This window comes from Anomaloglossus baeobatrachus, chromosome 3 (genome assembly GCF_048569485.1).
Source record: "Anomaloglossus baeobatrachus isolate aAnoBae1 chromosome 3, aAnoBae1.hap1, whole genome shotgun sequence".
In the NCBI taxonomy this organism is placed as follows: domain Eukaryota; kingdom Metazoa; phylum Chordata; class Amphibia; order Anura; family Aromobatidae; genus Anomaloglossus; species Anomaloglossus baeobatrachus.
In genome coordinates, this window is record NC_134355.1 from 7,612,181 (window position 1) to 7,629,718 (window position 17,538).

A 17,538-nucleotide genomic window follows, 5' to 3' on the forward strand; every position below is an offset into this window, starting at 1 on the left:
TATCATGGAGACGACACAGCACAGGTCCATCATCTGAGAAATCATCACAGAATAGAAAGATCCCTCCAGATCACAGCTGTATAATAATCGGCAGATCCTCCATATAAAATGATCCCGGAGAGATCAAGTCAGGAGGAGGCGACAGGAATCCACCAAGAGCCCACAAGAGGGGAATCTGCATAGCTCCACCCCCTTCTGGAAACCACACCTCCTTCCTCCAAGGATCCGCCCACCTCCACAATCAGCAGCACAAGCCCTGGAGCCTCAGGGAAGGGACATTGCTGCCTTCAATCTCAAGGAGGTGGATGGAAGTGTGACGCCTTGGCCGGGCCAGGTAGTCACAAATGGGGCCCCGCATTACACCCTTCCCCCACAGGTAACACACAGCCAACCCTTAAAACCCTAGCCACCCCCCCTAAGGGCTTGATGGACACGCCAGGGGGCGGAACCAGGCGGTTGGAAGACGCCCACCTAGGAGTTTTAGATAGCTCGGGGCAGGAAAAAGTCAGTTTGTGTTTAGAGTTCAAGTTGGAGAGGAGTGTGGGCTGGAGCTGTGTGAGGCAAATACCCTAAGTTGGACAGGTGCCAGGGTAGGAGCCCTGGTGCCTTTGGCTAGGAGGCAGATGGCGGTCTCCATCTGCAGGAGGTGGGAAGATGGCTCGGTAGAACCGAGGTGGACCGGGACATGGTAGTGCCCCGCCGGTACCGACCCGGGGAACCGACTCGGAAATCGTAGCACACAGGGGGGTACTCAGACCCTGAAGCTAGGCCCAGAAGTGACTGCAACTAGTTAATTAACTAATTGCGGCCAGTACTAGAGGTCCTGTCCCACCCAAAGTCCCGATTGAAGGCAACAGCCCACTGAGGGGGATAAGAAGCCACCGCCAGGGTACAGAGATCCCACGGGCCAGCGTCTGCGGGCAAAGGGCTCCTTAGGCGACAACTAGCCAGGAGCAGACTCTTGAAGTTGCAAGCACAGGCAGTCCACCATTCTAAACAGGTGCGGGAGAAAGACAGAGACCACCAGCCGAGTAGGGGGAACCCTAACGCAGCCGGCTGCGGGCACCGACCACCATCACCTTGGTTTACCAGAGACTCGTGTGCTTTTCTAATAGTGAGTACATCAGCACCCTGCGTTCGCCCATCTCTCTGAACCACCAAACCCCAACGGGTCCCAGGGCCACCATCCCTGCCCACGGAGGGGTTAATAACTTGCTGCACAACATCTGTGACGCCCTGGACTATCCAAGTCGTCCCAGGTAGACACAACAACACTACACACCCCCCTCCCAGTTATGTAACATCAGTCAAACTAAAAGCCTTGTCACCACCCTCCAGGTTTGATGTCCACACCAGGGGGGGTGGAGCCAGGTGGTTGGCTCCACCCACCGAGGACTTCACAGGCCTGGAGGCGGGAAAAACAGGAGTTGTGTGGAAAGAGAGTTTACGTCTAGCTCAGGCCCTGGAAGGGTCAAGTTCAAGTCCAGAAGCAGACCTGTTCTCAGGCCTGCCAGAGACTACTCCGGTGGCTGGGTTGGAGCCCAGTCACCATTGGCAAGGAGGCAGACAGTAGTGGCCGCCTGCAGGAGACCGGGAATACGACCGGTGGAACCGTAAGGGAGCGGGAGAGGGCAGTGGCCCGCCGGAACCGAACCAGGGAGCCAACTGGATACTGGAGCACCAGGCAGGATACTCAGACCCTGAACTAGGCTAGAAGCCACCACCATAGTCAAATTAACTGATTGCGGTCTGGACCTCAGGGGTTCATTCCCACCTAAGTCCCGATTGAAGGCAACAGCCCAACCATTCCGGATAAGTGCCACCGCCAAGGGCCAGAGATCCAAAGGGCCAGCATCTGCGGGCAAACGGGCTCCTACGATAGATACACGTTGGGGAGCGGACTACCGGTGTCTAGGCACAGGAGTCAAGATTCACATATAAAGGTGCTGGAGAAAGGCGGACATTACCAACCTAACCTGGGAAAAGCTGCAGCCGGCTGCGGGCCCCGTTCATCACTCCGTTTAGTTTACCAGTGACTCCAGTGTCTTGTGTCAGAGTGAGTACACCAGTGCCATCAGGCACCGCGCCGCCCGGCACCGCAACACTACACCCTGCACCCGGGCCTCGGTCCACCGGACCCCGGGACCAACAGCCCCTGCCCTCGGAGGTGTCAACACCTAGCTGCGCCATTACACCGCTCCCGGGATCCCCGTACCTTCACCGCAACGGTGCACCGCAACACTACACCCTGCACCCGGGCCTCGGCCTACTGGACCCCGGGACCAACAACCCCTACCCTCGGAGGGGTCAACACCTAGCTGCGTCATTACACCGCTCCCGGGATCCCCGTACCTTCACCGCAGCGGTGGTGTCCACAATCACCACAACCCGTGGGTGGCGTCACGAACTATCACCTCAAATCCAAACACCCCAAATCCCCGTGTGTAGCTCCAACTCCCTTGCAGAGCGACGTGACCCCTGGGTCCGTGAGAGGCTCGAGCCACCACTCGCAGTGCGAGCACAGATCCGAGCGGCTCGGCGGTCGCAGCCGAGCCCGCGGGGCGGTACACATCTCCCCCAGGTGCCCCGTAACTGCAGTGGTGGAGTCCAATATCACCACATACCGTGGGAGGCGTCACGAACTCTGTACGGCTCAGCCCGTACATATACGTCCTACACCCACCATCCCTCCCCTTTTCATTTGAAGTGACCGCGAGACCCCCGGGTCGGGAGACCCTTGAGCCACCCACAGAAGGGCCGGATCTAAGCAGCTTGGCTGCTGAGAGTGGGGCGGTACATATATGTCCCCATCCCCTCCTGTGATGTGTATATGTCCCCATCCCCTCCTGTGATGTGTATATGCCCCAACTCCTCCTGTGATGTATACCATCTCCCTGGGATTGAAGGCAGCAATCTTCCTCCCCTGAGGCTCCAGGGCTTGTGCTGCTGATTGTGGGGGTGGGAGGAGCTCTGGAGGAAGGAGGCGTGGTTTCCATAAGGGGGTGGAGCTATGCAGATTTTCCTCTGGTGGTCACTTGGTGGATTCCTGTCACCTCCTCCTGACTTGATCTCTCCGGGATCATTATATATGGAGGATCTGCTGATTATTATACAGCTGTGATCTGTGATCTGGAGGGATCTTTCTATTCTGTGATGATTTCTCAGATGATGGATCTGTGCGGTGTCGTCTCCATGATATTGATGGTGATGGGGGGGAGGGGAGGTCGGGGAAACGCTCCATGTGACCCAGGTTTATAGCTCTTTTGCTATTTGTTTAACTTGTTTTTGGCAAATGCTGAAAAGCCTAAATGTCTGTGAAAAATAGAAAAGTTATTTCTTAGGTTGATCTCATTGATCATAAATCTCATAGTGGGATCTTCTGTGATCTATCATTATACAATATCTGTGATGAGAAGTAACAATCTCGTGAGGAGCTTTTATAGTCACACATTTTCCTGGAGCCGGAGATTTGCTGAACTCTACATAAGAGAAGAATGGCGAGTAACGCTTCATCCCGGGGTCTCCTCATCATCATCGCTGGGGTCTTATGGTAATGGATGTGTGACCCCTGGACTAGCCATGTAGTCACAGGTAGACCCCTCCACAAACACTAGCCCCTAATAAGGTGACAGCAGCCAACCTACAAACCCTTGTCACCTACCTCAGGGTTTGATGTTCACACCAGGGGGCGGAGCCTTGCGGTTGGCCACGCCCACCGAGGAGTACACAGGCCCGGAGGCAGGAAAAACAAAAAGAGAAGCGAGTTGAGTTTGGACAGTGGAGTGGAGTTCAAGTGCAGACCAGGTCTGCCACAGTCTAACACCAGGTGTCTGGGTTGGAGTCCAGTCACCTCTTGCCATGAGGCAGACGGTGGTTGCTGGCTGCAGGAGTTGGGAAGACGGCTGGTGGAACCGTAAGGGACCGGGACAGGGTAGTGGCCCACCGGAACCGAACCGGGGAGCCAACTGGAAACCGGAGCACCAGGAGGGGTACTCAGACCCAGAACGAGGTCCAGAAGCCACTGGGCCACGTCGAATTCACTGATTGAGGTTTGGACCTTAGGTCCTTTCCTGTCCCAAGACCCAAAGACGGCAACAGCCCACCGAGGGGGATAGAACCGCACCTCGCAACCACCGGGCCCCGGGACCATCACCCCCTGCCCACGGAGGGGTCAACACCAGGCTGCATAACACCGTCCCCGGGAGCCTAGTTAATGGCAGCGGTGGTGCCCACATTCACCACAACCCGTGGGTGGCGTCACGAACGTACACCTTTAAACTCCACGGCCTCAGCCGTGAACCTCCCCCACCGAAATCCCTACACGTAGCGCCAACTCCCCTTCAGAGCGAAGTGACCCCAGGGTCCGGGAGGAGCTCGAGCCACCCACCAATGAGCATGGACCCGAGCGGCTCGGCAGCCAGGAGAGGCCCGGGGCGGTACAGATGGAGACATGTCACAGGTCACACAACAGGTTCTGTAAGAAGATCCGACTGGACATCTCTGTGACGCCCTGGACAAGCCAGGTGGTGACTGATAGAGCCCCGCACAACACCTGTCCCCTCACTAGGTAACACCAGCCAACCACATTAAACCCTAGTCACCTCGCTCTGGGGTGGAGGAACACATCAGGGGGCGGAGCCAGGCAGTTGGCCACACCCACCGAGGAGTTCAGAGAGCCTGATACCGTTGATTCCTCCAGGACCTGTGAAGCTTTCGGAGAGGATCTTCACTCGCCCTTTTCCCATAAGGAGGCGGAGCTATGCAAATTCCCCATTTCAGCTTCACAAATGGATCCCTTTGTTGTGCCACAGTCACTTGGATCACACTGGTGATCATCAGTCTCAACTACAATAATAAATATTTTTTCTATTTTTCACAGACATTTGGGCTTTTCAGCATTTACCAAAAAGCAGTTAAACAACTAGTAAAAGAGCTAAAAACCTGGGCCACATGGAGCGTTTCCCCGACCTCCCCTCCCCCATCACCATTAATATCATGGAGACTACACCGCACAGATCCATCATCTGAGAAATCATCACAGAATAGAAAGATCCCTCCAGATCACAGATCACAGCTGTATAATAATCAGCAGATCCTCCATATATAATGATCCCGGAGAGATCAAGTCAGGAGGAGGCGACAGGAATCCACCAAGTGACCACCAGAGGGGAATCTGCATAGCTCCACCCCCTTGTGGAAACCACGCCTCCTTCACTCAAGGCTCCTCCCACCTCCATAATCAGAAGCACAAGCCCTGGAGCCGCAGCCGGCTGGGTTCGGGTTCCCCCGCCCGGCTGGTGGTCTCTGTCTTTCTCCTGCACCTGTTTAGAATGGTGGACTACCTGCGCTTGCAACTTCAAGAGTCCGCTCCCGGCTAATTGTTGCCTAAGGAGCCCTTTGCCCGCAGACGCTTGCCCGTGGGATCTCTGAGCCGTGGCGGTGGCCTCTTATCCCCCTCGGTGGGCTGTTGCCTTCAATCGGGACTTTTGGTGGGACAGAACCTCTAGTCCTGGCCGCAATCAGTTAATTAACCAGTTCCAGTCGCTTCTGGACCTAGCTTCAGGGTCTGAGTACCCCCCTGTGTGCTCCGGTTTCCGAGTTGGTTCCCTGGGTTAGTATCGGCGGGCTACAACCCTGTCCCGGTCCACAACGGTTCCACCGAGCCGTCTTCGGCTAGTTTCACACTTGCGCTATTTTGACGCAAACGGAATCCGTCACTAATGTAGTACAGTTCATTTATTTACAGTGGAAGCGCGTTACTACGGCGCGTGTGTGTGTCATGCAGTACCCGCTTGTGTCCACACGATGTCGCGCTTCCACTGTAAATAAATGAACAGTACTACATTACTGACGGATTCCGTTTGCGTCAAAATAGCGCAAGTGTGAGAGGGCCCTTCCCGGCTCCTGCAGACGGAGACCGCCGTCTTTCTCCTAGCCAAAGGCACCATGGCTCCTACCCTGGCACCTGTCAGTTTGTCCTCAGGCCCAGACACAGGCCTGACCTCCACTCCAACTGAACTGAACTGACTTTTCCCCGCCCCGGGCTGTGCAAAACTCCTCGGTGAGCGTCTTCCAACCGCCTGGCTCCGCCCCCTGGTGTGTCTATCAAGCCCTTAGGGGGTGACTAGGGTTTCTAGATTGGCTGTGTGTTACCTGTGAGGGAAAGGTGTAATGCGGGGCCCTATTGGTGACTTGTAACAATCTTCCTCCTCTGAGGCTCCAGGGCTTGTGCTGCTGATTGTGGAGGTGGGCGGATCTGTGGAGGAAGGAGGCGTGGTTTCCACAAGGGGGACGAGCTATGCAGATTTCCTCTGGTGGTCACTTGGTGGATTCCTGTCACCTCCACCTGACTTGATCTCTCCGGATCATTATATATGGAGGATCTGCTGATTATTATACAGCTGTGATCTGGAGGGATCCTTCTATTCTGTGATGATATCTTAGATGATGGATCTGTGCGGTGTCGTCTCCATGATATTGATGGTGATGGGGGAGGGGAGGTCGGGGAAACGCTCCATGTGACCCAGGTTTATAGTGGTTTTTTTTAATTGTACTATTTGTTTAACTGCTTTTTGGCAAATGCTGAAAAGCCCAAATGTCTGTGAAAAATAGAAAAAATATTTCTTAGGTTGATCCCATTGATCACAAATCTCATAGTGGGATCTTCTGTGATCTATTGTTATATAATCTCTGTGATGAGAAGAACAATCTCGTGAGGAGCTTTTATAGTTACACATTTCCCTGGAGCCGGATATTTGCTGAACTCTACATAAGAGAAAAATGGCGAGTAACGCTTCATCCCGGGGTCTCCTCATCATCATCGCTGGGGTCTTATGGTAATGGATGTGTGACCCCTGGACTAGCCAGGTAGTCACAGGTAGACCCCTGCACAAACACCAGCCCCTAATAAGGTGACAGCAGCCAACCTACAAACCCTTGTCACCTCCCTCAGGGTTTGTTGTTCACACCAGGGGGTGGAGCCAGGCGGTTGGCCACGCCCACCGAGGGGTTCACAGGCCCGGAGGCAGGAAAAACAAAATGAGAAGCGAGTTGAGTTTGGACAGTGGAGTGGAGTTCAAGTGCAGACCAGGTCTGCCACAGTCTAACACCAGGTGTCTGGGTTGGAGTCCAGTTACCTCTTGTAATGAGGCAGACGGTGGTTGCCGGCTGCAGGAGTTGGGAAGACGGCTGGTGGAACCGTAAGGGACCGGGACAGGGTAGTGGCCCGCCGGAACCGAACCGGGGAGGCAACTGGAAACCAGAGCACCAGGAGGGGTACTCAGACCCAGAACGAGGTCCAGAAGCCACTGGGCCACGTCGAATTCACTGATTGAGGTTTGGACCTTAGGTCCTTTCCTGTCCCAAGACCCAAAGACGGCAACAGCCCACCGAGGGGGATAGAACCGCACCTCGCAACCACCGGGCCCCGGGACCATCACCCCCTGCCCACGGAGGGGTCAACACCAGGCTGCATAACACCGTCCCCGGGAGCCTAGTTAATGGCAGCGGTGGTGCCCACATTCACCACAACCCGTGGGTGGCGTCACGAACGTACACCTTTAAACTCCACGGCCTTGGCCGTGAACCTCCCCCACCGAAATCCCTACACGTAGCGCCAACTCCCCTTCAGAGCGAAGTGACCCCAGGGTCCGGGAGGAGCTCGAGCCACCCACCGACGAGCACGGACCCGAGCGGCTCGGCAGCTGGTCGACCCCCGGGGCGGTACAGATGGAGACGTGTCACGGGTCACACAACAGGTTCTGTAAGAAGATCCGACTGGACCGAGGCGTCTCTGTGACGCCCTGGACAAGCCAGGTGGTGACTGATAGAGCCCCGCACAACACCTGTCCCCTCACTAGGTAACACCAGCCAACCACATTAAACCCTAGTCACCTCGCTCAGGGCTGGAGGAACACACCAGGGGGCGGAGCCAGGCAGTAGCCACACCCACCGAGGAGGTCAGAGAGCCTGAGGAAGGAAAACACAAACAGTTCATGAGAAGTGCAGTGCAGGAGGGAGGTGTAACGGGGGCTGATAGTAGATAACCACAGGCTATCGGGGGCCACTGTGCAGGAACCTGCTGCTGATAACGGCAGAGGACGAGGGGGAACCTGTACCACAGAAGCAGCACTGACACTGTCACGTCACAGAGGCACTAACAAAGACGGCGTACACTGATTAATTCACAGCGACTACTGAATTAGCATAAACACAAATGAGGGATATGCTAAACAACTAATGGAGACTACAAAAGTAACCAAAAGGGGACGTAGTAGAGTCTATTATCTGCACAGAGCTCTACATAAACGTGTGCTCACTAACCGTAACCGCACACAGAGACAGGTACCTCTGTTACCTCACAGAGGGGTGTATGAGAGATAACAAGCGTATGGCTGCACTCACAGAGTGCGCACTGTAATGTCTCCATTACTCTTCACAGAGACAGTATGAGATCACTTGTGCAAGAGCACAGGAGAGTACGTAACGTCTGCTAGATAACCGCTAGCAACACAGGGAAAGCTCTCCAACCTAAGGGCTGGGGTGGAACAACAAGTCCCAGCACGGCCACATGCACCAAGCACCTGCCTAAGTCCGCTCCACTAATGTGCGAGGATACGGACAGCAGCCATGCTGCAAGGTACAAGACCGCTATCCTACTGATAGCACTCACCTACTTGTGACAGTAATGGTGCAGGAAGGAACCAGCATGGAGCGTCTACTCCTGTGCATGGACCAAGAGGACTGGACGCTGAGCAACGTGTGTCAGGGCTTTATATAGACTCTGTGCCTCCTCCAAGATGGAGGATCACACAGCCAATCAGCAACCAGAGCGTCAGAGACATGTGACATCGCATCAGCGGTGACGTCACCCGCGACCAATTAGCGTTCTCCACATGGCGTGACGTCACCCGCGACCAATCAGCATTCTCCACGTGGCGTGACGTCATCCGCGACCAATCAGCATTCTCCACGTGGCGTCACGTCACCCGCGACCAATCAGCGTTCTCCACGTGGCGTGACGTCATCCGCGACCAATCAGCGTTCTCCACGTGGCGTGACGTCATCCGCGACCAATCAGCGTTCTCCACGTGGCGTCACGTCACCCGCGACCAATCAGCGTTCTCCACGTGGCGTGACGTCATCCGCGACCAATCAGCATTCTCCACGTGGCGTCACGTCACCCGCGACCAATCAGCATTCTCCACGTGATGCACATGCGCAGATCGCAATAGCGCTACTGTGATCTGGGACCACCAGGACGCTGCAACAGAAAGGGACAAAGGAGAACGCGACTTATTAGAAGCAGGACTCGTAACACGGGGCTTGTGGATAAGGATCCTTGGAGGAAGTAGGTGACCTCTGGGATCTCCTGTGTAAGAAGATCCCGGTCACAGAGGCTTAGATGCTGAGGAATCTGAAGGCAGTGGATCTTCTTACAGATCCCGTTGTGTGAGACGCTTCCATCTCTTCCAGGAATAATTCTCTGCAGTAATAAATCCTCCGGTCTCTGCTGCCTCCGGCCGGTGATCGCCATTCTTGGGTCACACTTGGTTGTTAGTTGATACCATTGATTCTTCCAGGACCTGTGAAGCTTTCGGAGAGGATCTTCACTCGCCTTTTTCCCATAAGGAGGCGGAGTTATGCAAATGTCCCACTTATCATTGATGATTCCCTTGGCGGATCCCTATGTTGTGCTGCAGTCATAGGGATCACACTGGTGATCATTAGCCTCAGACACAAAAATAACTTTTCTATTCTTCACAGACATTTAGGCTTTTCGGCATTTACCAAAAAGCAGTTAAACAAATAGTAAAAGAGCTATAAACCTGGATCATATGGAGCGTTTCCCCGACCTCCCCTCCCCCATCACCATCAATATCATGGAGACGACACCGCACAGATCCATCATCTGAGAAATCATCACAGAATAGAAAGATCCCTCCAGATCACAGCTGTATAATAATCGGCAGATCCTCCATATAAAATGATCCCGGAGAGATCAAGTCAGGAGGAGGCGACAGGAATCCACCCAGAGACCACCAGAGGAAAATCTGCATAGCTCCACCCCCTTCTGGAAACCACACCTCCTTCCTCCAAGGATCCGCCCACCTCCACAATCAGCAGCACAAGCCCTGGAGCCTCAGGGAAGGGACATTGCTGCCTTCAATCTCAAGGAGGTGGATGGAAGTGTGACACCTTGGCCGGGCCAGGTAGTCACAAATGGGGCCCCGCATTACACCCTTCCCCCACAGGTAACACACAGCCAACCCTTAAAACCCTAGTCACCCCCCCTAAGGGCTTGATAGACACGCCAGGGGGCGGAACCAGGCGGTTGGAAGACGCCCACCTAGGAGTTTCAGATAGCTCGGGGCAGGAAAAAGTCAGTTTGTGTTTAGAGTTCAAGTTGGAGAAGAGTGTGGGCTGGAGCTGTGTGAGGCAAATACCCTAAGTTGGACAGGTGCCAGGGTAGGAGCCCTGGTGCCTTTGGCTAGGAGGCAGATGGCGGTCTCCATCTGCAGGAGGCGGGAAGATGGCTCGGTAGAACCGAGGTGGACCGGGATATGGTAGTTCCCCGCCGGTACCGACCCGGGGAACCGACTCGGAAACCGTAGCACACAGGGGGGTACTCAGACCCTGAAGCTAGGCCCAGAAGTAACTGCAACTAGTTAATTAACTAATTGCGGCCAGGACTAGAGGTCCTGTCCCACCCAAAGTCCCGATTGAAGGCAACAGCCCACTGAGGGGGATAAGAGGCCACCGCCAGGGCACAGAGATCCCACGGGCCAGCGTCTGCGGGCAAAGGGCTCCTTAGGCGACAACTAGCCAGGAGCGGACTCCTGAAGTTGCAAGCACAGGCAGTCCACCATTCTAAACAGGTGCGGGAGAAAGACAGAGACCACCAGCCGAGTAGGGGAACCCTAACGCAGCCGGCTGCGGGCACCGACCACCATCACCTTGGTTTACCAGAAACTCGTGTGCTTTTCTAATAGTGAGTACATCAGCACCCTGCGTTCGCCCATCTCTCTGAACCACCAAACCCCAACGGGTCCCAGGGCCACCATCCCTGCCCACGGAGGGGTTAATAACTTGCTGCGCAACATCTGTGACGCCCTGGACTATCCTGGTCGTCCCAGGTAGACACAACAACACTACACACCCCCCTCCCAGTTATGTAACATCAGTCAAACTAAAAGCCTTGTCACCACCCTCCAGGTTTGATGTCCACACCAGGGGGGTGGAGCCAGGTGGTTGGCTCCACCCACCGAGGAGTTCACAGGCCTGGAGGCGGGAAAAACAGGAGTTGTGTGGAAAGAGAGTTGGCGTCTAGCTCAGGCCCTGGAAGGGTCAAGTTCAAGTCCAGAAGCAGACCTGTGCTCAGGCCTGCCAAAGACTACTCCGGTGGCTGGGTTGGAGCCCAGTCACCATTGGCAAGGAGGCAGACAGTGGTGGCTGCCTGCAGGAGACCGGGAATACCACCGGTGGAACCGTAAGAGAGCGGGAGAGGGTAGTGGCATGCCGGAACCGAACCGGGGAGCCAACTGGATACTGGAGCACCAGGCAGGGTACTCAGACCCCGAACTAGGCTAGAAGCCACCACCATAGTCAAATTAACTGATTGCGGTCTGGACCTCAGGGGTTCATTCCCACCTAAGTCCCGATTGAAGGCAACAGCCCAACCATTCCGGATAAGTGCCACCGCCAAGGGCCAGAGATCCAAAGGGCCAGCGTCTGCGGGCAAACGGGCTCCTACGATAGATACACGTCGGGGAGCGGACTACCGGTGTCTAGGCACGGGAGTCAAGATTCACATATAAAGGTGCAGGAGAAAGGCGGACATTACCAACCTAACCTGGGAAAAGCTGCAGCCGGCTGCGGGCCCCGTTCATCACTCCGTTTAGTTTACCAGCGACTCCAGTGTCTTGTGTCAGAGTGAGTACACCAGTGCCATCAGGCACCGCGACGCCCGGCACCGCAACACTACACCCTGCACCCAGGCCTCGGTCTACCGGACCCCGGGACCAACAGCCCCTGCCCTCGGAGGGGTCAACACCTGGCTGCGCCATTACACCGCTCCCGGGATCCCCGTACCTTCACCGCAACGGTGCACCGCAACACTACACCCGGGCCTCGGCCTACCGGACCCCGGGACCAACAACCCCTACCCTCGGAGGGGTCAACACCTAGCTGCGCCATTACACCGCTCCCGAGATCCCCGTACCTTCACCGCAGCGGTGGTGTCCACAATCACCACAACCCGTGGGTGGCGTCACGAACTATCACCTCAAATCCAAACACCCAAAATCCCCGTGTGTAGCTCCAACTCCCTTGCAGAGCGACGTCACCCCTGGGTCCGTGAGAGGCTCGAGCCACCACTCGAAGTGCGAGCACAGATCCGAGCGGCTCGGCGGTCACAGCCGAGCCCGCGGGGCGGTACACATCTCCCCCAGGTGCCCCGTAACTGCAGTGGTGGAGTCCAATATCACCACATACCGTGGGTGGCGTCACGAACTCTGTACGGCTCAGCCCGTACATATACGTCCTACACCCACCATCCCTCCCCTTTTCATTTGAAGTGACCGCGAGACCCCCGGGTCCGGAGACCCTCGAGCCACCCACAGAAGGACCGGATCTGAGCAGCTCGGCTGCTGAGAGTGGGGCGGTACATATATGTCCCCATCCCCTCCTGTGATGTGTACATGTCCCCATCCCCTCCTGTGATTTGTATATGCCCCAACTCCTCCTGTGATGTGTATATGCTTCAACTCCTCCTGTGATGTATACCACCTCCCTGGGATTGAAGGCAGCAATCTTCCTCCCCTGAGGCTCCAGGGCTTGTGCTGCTGATTGTGGGGGTGGGATGAGCTCTGGAGGAAGGAGGCGTGGTTTCCACAAGGGGGTGGAGCTATGCAGATTTTCCTCTGGTGGTCACTTGGTGGATTCGTGTCACCTCCTCCTGACTTGATCTCTCCGGGATCATTATATATGGAAGATCTGCTGATTATTATACAGCTGTGATCTGTGATCTGGAGGGATCTTTCTATTCTGTGATGATTTCTCAGATGATGGATCTGTGCGGTGTCGTCTCCATGATATTGATGGTGATGGGGGAGGGGAGGTCGGGGAAACGCTCCATGTGACCCAGGTTTATAGCTATTTTACTATTTTTTTTAACTGCTTTTTGGCAAATTCTGAAAAGCCCTAATGTCTGTGAAAAATAGAAAAGTTATTCCTTAGGTTGATCTCATTGATCACAAATCGCATAGTGGGATCTTCTGTGATCTATTGTTATATAATATTAGTAATGAGAAGTAACAATCTCGTGAGGAGCTTTTATAGTTACTCATTTTCCTGGAGCCGGAGATTTGCTGAACTCTACATAAAAGAAGAATGGCGAGTAACGCTTCATCCCGGGGTCTCCTCATCATCATCGCTGGGGTCTTATGGTAATGGATGTGTGACCTCTGGACTAGCCAGGTAGTCACAGGTAAACCCCTGCACAAACACCAGCCCCTAATAAGGTGACAGCAGCCAACCTACAAACCCTTGTCACCTCCCTCAGGGTTTGATGTTCACACCAGGGGGCGGAGCCTGGCGGTTGGCCACGCCCACCGAGGAGTACACAGGCCCGGAGGCAGGAAAAACAAAATGAGAAGCGAGTTGAGTTTGGACAGTGGAGTGGAGCTCAAGTGCAGACCAGGTCTGCCACAGTCTAACACCAGGTGTCTGGGTTGGAGTCCAGTTACCTCTTGTAATGAGGCAGACGGTGGTTGCCGGCTGCAGGAGTTGGGAAGACGGCTGGTGGAACCGTAAGGGACCGGGACAGGGTAGTGGCCCACCGGAACCGAACCGGGGAGCCAACTGGAAACCAGAGCACCAGGAGGGGTACTCAGACCCAGAACGAGGTCCAGAAGCCACTGGGCCACGTCGAATTCACTGATTGAGGTTTGGACCTTAGGTCCTTTCCTGTCCCAAGACCCAAAGACGGCAACAGCCCACCGAGGGGGATAGAACCGCACCTCGCAACCACCGGGCCCCGGGACCATCACCCCCTGCCCACGGAGGGGTCAACACCAGGCTGCATAACACCGTCCCCGGGAGTCTAGTTAATGGCAGCGGTGGTGCCCACATTCACCACAACCCGTGGGTGGCGTCACGAACTTACACCTATAAACTCCACGGCCTCGGCCGTGAACCTTCCTCACCGAAATCCCTACACGTAGCGCCAACTCCCTTTCAGAGCGAAGTGACCCCAGGGTCCGGGAGGAGCTCGAGCCACCCACCGACGAGCACGGACCCGAGCGGCTCGGCAGCCAGAAGAGCCCCGGGGCGGTACAGATGGAGACGTGTCACGCAACAGGTTCTGTAAGAAGATCCGACTGGACCGAGGCGTCTCTGTGACGCCCTGGACAAGCCAGGTGGTGACTGATAGAGCCCCGCACAACACCTGTCCCCTCACTAGGTAACACCAGCCAACCACATTAAACCCTAGTCACCTCGCTCAGGGCTGGAGGAACACACCAGGGGGCGGAGCCAGGCGGTTGGCCACACCCACCGAGGAGTTCAGAGAGCCTGAGGAAGGAAAACCACAAACAGTTCACGAGAAGTGCAGCGGAGGAGGGAGGTGTAACGGGGGCTGATAGTAGATAACCACAGGCTATCGGGGGCCACTGTGCAGGAACCTGCTGCTGATAACGGCAGAGGACGAGGGGGAACCTGTGCCACAGAAGCAGCACTGACACTGTCACAGAGGCACTAACAAAGACGGCGTTCACTGTTTAATTCACAGCGACTACCGAATTAGCATAAACGCAAATGAGGGATATGCTAAACAAGTAATGGAGACTACAAAAGTAACCAAAAGGGGACGTAGTAGAGTCTATTATCTGCACAGAGCTCTACATAAACGTGTGCTCACTAACCGTAACCGCACACAGAGACAGGTACCTCTGTTACCTCACAGAGGGGTGCATGAGAGATAACAAGCGTACAGCTGCACTCACAGAGTGCGCACTGTAATGTCTCCATTACTCTTCACAGAGACAGTATGAGATCACTTGTGCAAGAGCACAGGAGAGTACGTAACGTCTGCTAGATAACCGCTAGCAACACAGGGAGAGCTCTCCAACCTAAGAGCTGGGGTGGAACAACAAGTCCCAGCACGGCCACATGCACCAAGCACCTGCCTAAGTCCGCTCCACTAATGTGCGAGGATACGGACAGCAGCCATGCTGCAAGGTACAAGAACTATCCTACTGATAGCGCTCACCTACTTGTGACAGTAATGGTGCAGGAAGGAACCAGCATGGAGCGTCTACTCCTGTGCATGGACCAAGAGGACTGGACGCTGAGCAACGTGTGTCAGGGCTTTATATAGACTCTGTGCCTCCTCCAAGATGGAGGATCACACAGCCAATCAGCAACCAGAGCGTCAGAGACATGTGACATCGCATCAGCGGTGACGTCACCCGCGACCAATCAGCGTTCTCCACGTGGCGTGACGTTACCCGCGACCAATCAGCATTCTCCACGTGGCGAGACGTCACCCACGACCAATCAGCATTCTCCACGTGGTGTGACGTCACCTGCGACCAATCAGCATTCTCCACGTGATGCACATGCGCAGATCACAATAGCGCTACTGTGATCTGGGACCACCAGGACGCTGCAACAGAAAGGGACAAAGGAGAACGCGAGTTATTAGCAGCAGGACTCGTAACACGGGGCTTGTGGATAAGGATCCTTGGAGGAAGTAGGTGACCTCTGGGATCTCCTGTTTGAGAAGATCCCGGTCACAGAGGCTTAGATCCTAAGGGATCTGAAGGCAGTGGATCTTCTTACAGATCCCGTTGTGTGAGACGCTTCCATCTCTTCCAGGAATAATTCACTGCAGTAATAAATCCTCCGGTTTCTGCTGCCTCCGGCCGGTGATCGCCGTTCTTGGGTCACATTTGGTTTTAGTTGATACCATTGATTCTTCCAGGACCTGTGAAGCTTTCGGAGAGGATCTTCACTCGCCCTTTTCCCATAAGGAGGCGGAGCTATGCAAATTCCCCATTTTCTTTTGTGATTCAGTTAGTGCAGGGGTGGGAACCTCTGGCCTGTGGGCCGTATGCGGCCCCCGATGACTTTTTATGCGTCCCCTGAGCACATTATTGGGACCGCAGTACTCGGGCGGCAGCTGCGGTCTAGTCGGCGGCTGGCGCTTTAAATCACCATGTGTGAGGCACGTACCATTAGGTCTTCAGCCTGATGGCCTGTGCCAGCCTGGTGAGGCCGTACTTTGTGGTTGGGGTAAGCGTGAGATGCGCTGCGCTCCTGTCCCACAGAAGAAGAGGAAGCATCAGGTTTTCCGGTCTCCCCTTTGTAGATGCCTCCCACTGCTGTGAGCCTCCTACCTCCCGCGGTGAAGTGAGCCTCCTACCTCCACTACTGTGAGCCTCCTGCTGCTGTGAGCCCTCCACCCAGTGCTGTGTACCCCCCCTAGTACTGTGAATTCCCACCAGTGCTGTCTGTGCCCCCTTAGTCCTGTCCATGTCCCCCAGAGCTGTGCGTGCCCCTCTAGTGTTGTCCGTGCTGCTGCCAGTGCTGTGCATGCCTGGCAGTACTGTCTGTGCCCCCCAGTGATTTCCAAGTCCCACTCCTGTGATGTGTATATGTCCCTAGTCCCTCTTGTGATGTATACCACCTCCTTGAGATTCAATGTAAGAATCTTCCTCCCCTGAGGTTCCAGGGCTTGTGCTGCTCATTGTGGAGGTGGGAGGAGCTTTGGAGGAAGGAGGCGTGGTTTCCAGAAGGGGGTGGAGCTATGTAGATTCCCCTCTGGTGGTCTCTTGGTGGATTCCTGTCACCTCCTCCTGACTTGATCTCTCCGGGATCATTATATATGGAGGATCTGGTGATTATTATACAGCTGTGATCTGTGATCTGGAGGATCTTTCTATTCTGTGATGATTTCTCAGATGATGGATCTGTGCGGTGTTGTCTCCATGATATTGATGGTGATGGGGGAGGGGAGGTCGGGGAAACGCTCCATGTGACCCAGGTTTATAGCTCTTTTATTATTTGTTTAACCGCTTTTTGGTAAATGCTGAAAAGCTCAAATGTCTGTGAAAAATAGAAAAGTTCTTCCTTAGGTTGATCTCATTGATCACGAATCTCATAGTGGGATCTTCTGTGATCTATTGTTATATAATCTCTGTGATGAGAAGTAACAATCTCGTGAGGAGCTTTTATAGTTACACATTTTCCTGGAGCCGGAGATTTGCTGAACTCTACATAAGAGAAGAATGGCGAGTAACGCTTCATCCCGGGGTCTCCTCATCATCATCGCTGGGGTCTTATGGTAATGGCTGGAGACGTCTCACGAGTCACACAACAGGTTCTGTAAGAAGATCCGGCTGCACCGAGGCGTCTCCAGATCTCCTCAGTATCTGATCCTCTGTGACCGGGATCTTCTCACACCTAGTTATGGACGCCGAGATGGATCCTTGGTGCAGGAGGATCTTCTCCATCGTGAGACGCTTCCATCCACCTCCT

General features: G+C 54.9%; 1 pseudogene; it reads right to left on the reverse strand.

Moving 5' to 3' along the window:
- Positions 1-9,770: 9,770 nt before the first annotated feature.
- Positions 9,771-9,830, reverse strand: LOC142297954 (U7 small nuclear RNA; annotated as a pseudogene).
- Positions 9,831-17,538: the final 7,708 nt, after the last annotated feature.